We start from the raw sequence: 7243 nt of genomic DNA on the forward strand, positions 1-7243 counted from the left end.
TGTCATAGCAGCAAAATTAAGTTGGCACTTCTGAATTACACAGACGACGCCATTGTTAGGTGGTGATAACTCCAATTGGCCAAATAATATAGCAAATAAATAACAAACATGCTATTTTTTCTTCCAAACACAAAAATATTTGAAAACCAGAACATTTATTGTATAAAAATGTATCAATATATAATTGTAAAAACATTTATTGAAAGTCTGCGTAAGAAAATATAATTTTAATAAAACAATTTTTGAATTAAAGTAAAATAGGATTTTTTTTCCAAGCAATTTAATAATTTGAATGAAACATTTTTCAATTAAAGCAACATTGAATTTTTTTTTTCTGAAACATTTTTTGAATTAAATTAAAATTGTCACTGTAACAAAATATAGTTTTAATTTTTTTTTGGGGGGGGCACCTGCTGAAAGGTTAAAAAAGTTATATATTACATATTATAGTTTTAATTTTATAAATTAATAAACAATTTGAATGGAATGAAATGAATGAACTTGGTTGACTTATTGTCACTTTTCATTAGGTTGACACTTTACAGACCGAGAAGTGCCATCTGGTAACAGTTAAGTGTAACGCACCAAAAAAATTGCCACCGTCCATATAATGCAGAAGTGCCATTAAGTTGGAACAAAAAAGAATTATTCTTTGCAGCATGTGAATAAGAAATTCAGTTAACAAGTGATCTTGTTGGTGCAGGTTACCTAAGGTCAATGGACAGTGATGACTGACATTTTTCCCAGAGTTTTCCCTTTTAATCTTTGACCACATGGGAAGAGTGGTAATTTGACGAAACAGGACCCTTTGACTATGATCTTCATTAGAGAACTACGACCTTTTTACAAGCAAGAACCAGATAACCACCCGGAACTCGGAAATGGACAAAGTTGGGGGCGTCATTAGGAGAAGGTAAAGAGGTACGAGGTGCATTCAATAAGTTTTCAAACTTTTTTCCGTATGGCCACTTTTATTGATAGTACACACATGACACTCTAGCCCTCTTTGAAGTAATCTCCTCCGGTTGTAATGCACTTGTTGCACCATTCCAACAACTTCTGGAAAGCCTCATATCATTTTTATAAAGTGCCATCACGTCCAGATTGCATTTTCGAAATTCACCAGTTGTGATAATCAGGCTTTAGTAGGGTGTATTTCAATTCCTACTGGAGCTATTCATTTGAACCTAAAATCATAAGAATTGGTCAGTCCAGTCACCCCATAAGATGTATAGCAATAGCATACTGATTTTTCATGAGTTCATGACAATTTTAAATGCCTGTACAAAAAAAAAAAAATGTCTGGAAACTTATACAATCCCCCCCCCCATTTTTTATTCTAATAGAAGATAAAAAAAATGTTAGAAAAGGCAAAAAGACAAAAGATAAACTTGACAAAACGTTTATTCTAAAAAGATCCAATTAGACAAAATTTAAAAAAAAAGAAAAAAAAGGTCAACAATGAATCATTTTCTTTTCTTTCTTTCTTTGCATAACTGCGTCTCCATGTAGCTATGCATGAAATGTTGTTTTTTGTTTTTTTTATTATTAAAATGTGAAAATTGCATGCAAGGTGCATTTATCAGCATTTGCATTTTTTTAAATTATTTTTTTTTAATTATTTATAATAGAAATCCGTGAGCAAAAAATCACATATAACACGTAAAGAGAACATTGTACAAACTTTAAAAAAAAAAGAAAAGAAAAAAAAATTCTTTTCAGTTAAAGTTAATTTTAAGTTTTGATGCAAGTCTACAGTTCAACCTAAAAAAAAAAAAATACAGAAAAATGTTTATGATGTACCTACTCGTCAATGATTAAAGATGTCATATTCCAAAAATCACATAAATTGATCAAGTATGGATTTCGCAAAGAAGCCAACAAACAACTAAATCAAATATACAATAAATAAATGTTACCATAGCCAATAAGAGTAACGTTTGTACCTACTTGGCTATTTTTTTTTTTTTTTTTTGTGTTTTAAAGTAGTTTTAAATGCTCTTTTTTTTTAATCCCAAATATTCGTTTTTACAAGCTGTTTTGCAAACAAGATGACGTTCTAAAGGTTTTTTCATGGGAAACAAACCTGCTGCGATATTGAACGTTAAATAGCTTGTAAAAACGAATATTTGAGATTTAAAAAAGAGCATTTAAAACTGCTTAAACACACAAAAATGAGACAAATAAGTACAAAAGTAACTTTTATTGGCAATATTTATTTATTGTATATTTTCTTCGTTTGCTGGCTAGTTATTTTTTAATAATGAAAATCATTTTTAAACGATTTTAACCGTTTAATGCGGATTATTGTGGAGTTATCTGCCCTTGTTTATTTTTTCAATGTGGTGATTTTCTTTTTATGATACTTTCACATAAAATTTGATTTTCCTAGTTTAGAATAAAATCACTTGATCAATTTACGTAATTTTTGGAATATATCACCTCCATATTGTGACGGGTATGGATAGGTTGTTCTCTATTTTTCTTTTCTTTTATTCATGTTGATTTCTAAATAAGAACCTACTGTTTTGGTGGGTGCTTTGCTTCGATCCAACTACTCCTCCATGAAGAATGTATTTTATAAATTTTTAACCCAAGTATTATTGTTAACAGTGAAAATAATAAACAAAAACTCTGGTACTCACCAAGGACCATGCTATTATCAGATTTCCCAGGAAGTTTACATAGAACACTGAAAGGTGCCAAAATGGTGAGATAATAAAATCACAGCAGCTAATGTCGCTTAAGGAAAAATTTATTTAGTATCATTGGTTTAATATTAAAAAAATAAATAAATAAATAATCTTTGTTTGAACAAAAAATTCATATAAGGGAAAAAAAAATCATACAAAATAGTTTTTTGATTGCTATTAGTTGTTTGTTATTCAAAATAAAATTTAATCATGAAACTTACCTTACAACGAGTGTTTTTTAGTTTCGTAAAATTTGTTCAATAATTATTCATTATATTTTTTGTAAAAACAAAAATATTTTCATTTTTCGATGAATTTTTCATTAAATTATCTTCATAATAAGAGAAATAATATATTTTTCTTTGAAAAAATTTACAAGCATTTGTGTGTGAAAAAAAAAAAAGAACTTATTCGGCACCTTCTGTCATTTTATGTAAACTGCCTGGACAAATTTGGTAATAGCATGATCCTTATTCTGAATAACTACCAAAAAAATTCTAAAATGTATTAAGAATAGAGAAGAATGTTTACTAAACAAAAGAGACAATGTGAACAAAATAGTTTAACAATCATTAAGTTGAGGTAGCAAGTCCAGTGACATGTTGCTCTTTTCATAGAAAAAATTAGACGATTCCATTCTCTTTATTTAGGTATTATATGGTGACTTTCCCCGCCCTGAAAAAGGAGAAAATGTCATCTATGGAATCATTAATAAAATTCACAATCCTCGATTGCAATCCAACCATATAGGGTACAAATAAATTTCTATATATGCTTGCCTTGTCCACCAAGTTTCAACAATGAATGTCCAGCAGTCTTTGTTTGATTACCATTCAATGATATGTGAAGATACTTCAGTAAAAATGGAATTAAAAAAAAAAAGAAAAAAAAAACGAAAACATTTTATTCATGGGGAAGTGATTTTAAAGAAGCACATTTTGTTTCTACATAATTGCATTGCAGTCAAGTTTTTTTTTTTTTGTTTTTTTGGAGGGGTTCTGTTTAAACTTATCAATACTGAATAAAAAGATAATTAAAAAAACAAAAACAGTAAAAATAAATGTAATTTTCGATTTTTAAAAAGAAAAGAAAATAATACAAAGAAATATTTTGAAAAATAAATAAAATATTTTATTTTTATATTTTGATAAAAAAAAAAAAAAATGCTGAAATTTTATATTAAATTTTCTTTATAAATCTGTACTTTCTATTCTAACCTGTTTGAGCAGTGTTTGGGCAGCATTCTTTCATTTAAACAAACGTTGTTAAAGACAACAGAGAGGTTCCGTTTGACTAGACCTTTTTTTTAAATTTAAGGTCTCTGTTGTCTTTAACAACGATATGTTAAATATTCTAACAAAAATCTAACAATAACAAACATAAATGCCGACACGCATATCAAAAAATAATTTAAGAACCCTGCAAACCTGCTCTACTGCGACTCTGCTATATCCGGCTTCTGGCATTAACACACTTCTACCAAGTGGTTGACATATTTTTTTTTCCTTCTTTCTGAAGATGAGATATACCTCGAAAATTTGTAGAAAATAAATAATTTATAATCGAAAAGTTATTGAAATCTATTATTATTATTATTATAATTATTATCATCATCATTATTATTAATAATGTTCTGTTTACATTGTCTTGTACCCATTGGTGTTTTTTCTACAAGACTGCATTATCATAGCCTTCAAACACAACTCTTTGCAAAGAAAATTATTTCCTCTATTAATACTAGCTATACCAACCTGGCATTGCCCAGAAGTGTATTTACTTGGAATTTATTGTGCATTTCTTTTTGTAAACTATGCCATCCCTCCTCCAATATTATTTTTTGTTCCAATCAAAATATTCTAAACTTCTGGTCTGGAAGTGGATAATAATCACTACCTGATGACTTGGAAGTTTACATTAAATTTATATGCAAAAGTCGAAAGTATTGTTTTTGTTGTTTGCTAACATTTTTAGCATGTTTAAATGTAAGCACCTAAATATATATATATATATATATATATATATATATATATATATATATATATATATATCTCATTTTGTTTTTCAGGAAAGTCAACAGGGCTCCAATAATGCTAAAAGTTTTCAAAGAGTGCCAGGCAATCAGGCATTGAAAAGGTTGATATTTGACAGGATATTTTATATATATATATATATATATATATATATATATATATATATATATATATAAGAAAAGAAAAAGGAAATGAAAAAAAATGGAAATGAAACAAAATTACTTAAAATCAGTTGCATAAAAACATCAGCCAAAAAATAAATAAATGAATAAATAAATAAAATAACAGAATAAAATATCAGCAAGAATACCGGCAAAAATGACCAACAAAACATATATATTAAAAATAAATCATCAGTAAAAAAAAACAGGAAAAAAAAACATCAGCAAAAAAGATTCAGCAAAATAAATAAGCAAATAAAAGAGTCGTTTTATTTGCTTATTTATTTTGTTATTCTGTGTATGTTAATGAATGTATGTTAAAGTGTGTGTGTGTGTGTGTGTGTGTGTGTGTGTTAATGTAAGCGTATTATAATGTGCGTGCTTACGCGTATATCTATATGCATTACATAATATTGCACAAATATTTAGAAAAAAAAAAAAGAAGAAGAAAAAACATTTTATTTACATTATTTACGTGCCTTGTTGTTATTTTTCACAATATTTCAGCCGTTGTACTATCCGGTCTTGTGCAGATCCCCCGGTTGTGATCAATAACTTTCTAGAAATTTCGAATAGACCACATTATTTATTCCATGCATTTAAAATAGCTCATCTCAGTTAATTAACTTAAGTACCTTCACCAAGGATTGAACTGAAAACCTTATTTCTCTAGAATATATCTTAGCCAACGCATTTCACCAGAAGGGCAGTCTGTTTTGGTAGTTCTGGGAAACATGATCTGCGTCGGTTGGACTTTTTGTTTCATTGTCTTTATAGGTTGTAAATTTTTAAACAGATTTCTATAGTGAATTCTATTAAAAAGTTCTGAGTTCAAGTCCTAATGAAAATCGGGGTTTGTTTTACTATACACATAGATTCGAAAAGGTTATCATTGAAAACAAATATATAACAAATAAATGTTATCAAAGGCAAAATAAGTTACTTTTCTACCTAACTGGATAATTTTTTTATTTAATGTAACATGTTTATTCGGCCCGAAAAACAGTGTTTATCGATGTATTTGAAAATGCAAATGGCGGCCGACTCTGTGTTGAATACGTAAGTTTGGGAAAATGAATTAAAACTAAAAAAACTATATAAAATACTATTAGAAACCCACTCAATATATCTTACCGTAACATAGGCTGACAGGTATTATTCAGTGGGTTCTAACAGTATTCTGTATAGTTTTTTAGTTTTAACCCATGTTCCCAAACTTACGTATTCAATACAAAGTCAGCCGCCACTTGCATTTTCAAATACATCGATAAACACTGTGTGTTTTTCGAGCCGAATAAACACATTACATTAAATAAAAACACTAAAAAATTATCCAGTTAGGTAGAAAAGTAACTTATTTTGTCTTTGATAACATTTATTTGTTATATATTTGTTTTTTGACAACTTTTTCGAATCTATGTGTATTGTAAAACAAACCCGAAAATCGATTTAACTGAAATGATACTTCTTAAAAAGACAACATGAAAAAACGTAAATAAATGCCTTGTGCTTAGCAGAGACGGTTTTAACGTTTGCAGTCTTTTGTGTATGGAATCTATGTAGTTATGTTTAATTTGGGTTTAACTGGGTTGGAGTAGGCTTATGGCTAAGTTTGGACCTTAAAGTGTGTGTGTGTGTGTGTGTGTGTGTGTGTGTGTGTGTGTGTGTGTGTGTGTGTGTGTGTGTGTGTGTGTTTTTGTCTATTTTTAGTGGCTTCATGCATTGTGTGGAGTGATTTCCATAAAAAATAGAAATCGCTGTCTTTATAGTATGTTATGACAACATGAACGCACGCATCAGTGGATCAAATAATAGATTCACGTTTAAATTTCCAGAAGTTTTATCGACAATGACAAAAACAAAATGGCGCCTGCAGAAGTATGTAGAATACAACAGCTGAAACGTTATGGACATCACAACAAAGATGAAGACAACAACCTGAGACAGGTAGATGAATTTAGGTAAAAATGGCATCGGTAAAAATGCCACCGGAAAAAAAAAAAAAACGGCACGGTAAAAATGGCACCGTTAAAAATGGCAAAAGTGAACAAATACATAAAAATGGCACTTTCAAAACAGAAAATTAGGATCGTTCTAGAAGAGTTACTTAAGCTTTCATTCTTCTATTTTAATATAGGGCTAAGCCAAGCTCCTCCCCTCCCCGAAAAAAATAAATATTTTTTTAACTCGCAGGGAAACCCGACGTTGCCGGAGATTGCTTGATCATCATCAAATGTTTCTCCCTCCAATATTTTTATTGTCATCGAAACCGGTAAAATAAAGCTAAGAGGTTTAGCCTTGTTTTAAACTAGAGAAATGGAAGCTTAGCTCGCACTTCTCGAATATGTCAAAATGCCAG

At 29.2% G+C, this 7243-nt stretch overlaps 1 long non-coding RNA gene across 1 annotated transcript; it reads right to left on the minus strand.

Annotated features, from left to right (window-relative positions):
- Window positions 1-1386: 1386 nt before the first annotated feature.
- LOC145268733 (uncharacterized) lies at window positions 1387-7024 on the minus strand. The gene is made up of 2 exons (XR_013864917.1): window positions 4595-7024; window positions 1387-4562 (listed from the first exon to the last, which is right to left on the minus strand). It is a non-coding gene; the product is annotated as an uncharacterized LOC145268733 (long non-coding RNA).
- Window positions 7025-7243: the final 219 nt, after the last annotated feature.

The sequence above is a fragment of the Euprymna scolopes genome, chromosome 44, assembly GCF_053919585.1.
Source record: "Euprymna scolopes isolate OS-2025 chromosome 44, ASM5391958v1, whole genome shotgun sequence".
NCBI lineage: Eukaryota > Metazoa > Mollusca > Cephalopoda > Sepiida > Sepiolidae > Euprymna > Euprymna scolopes.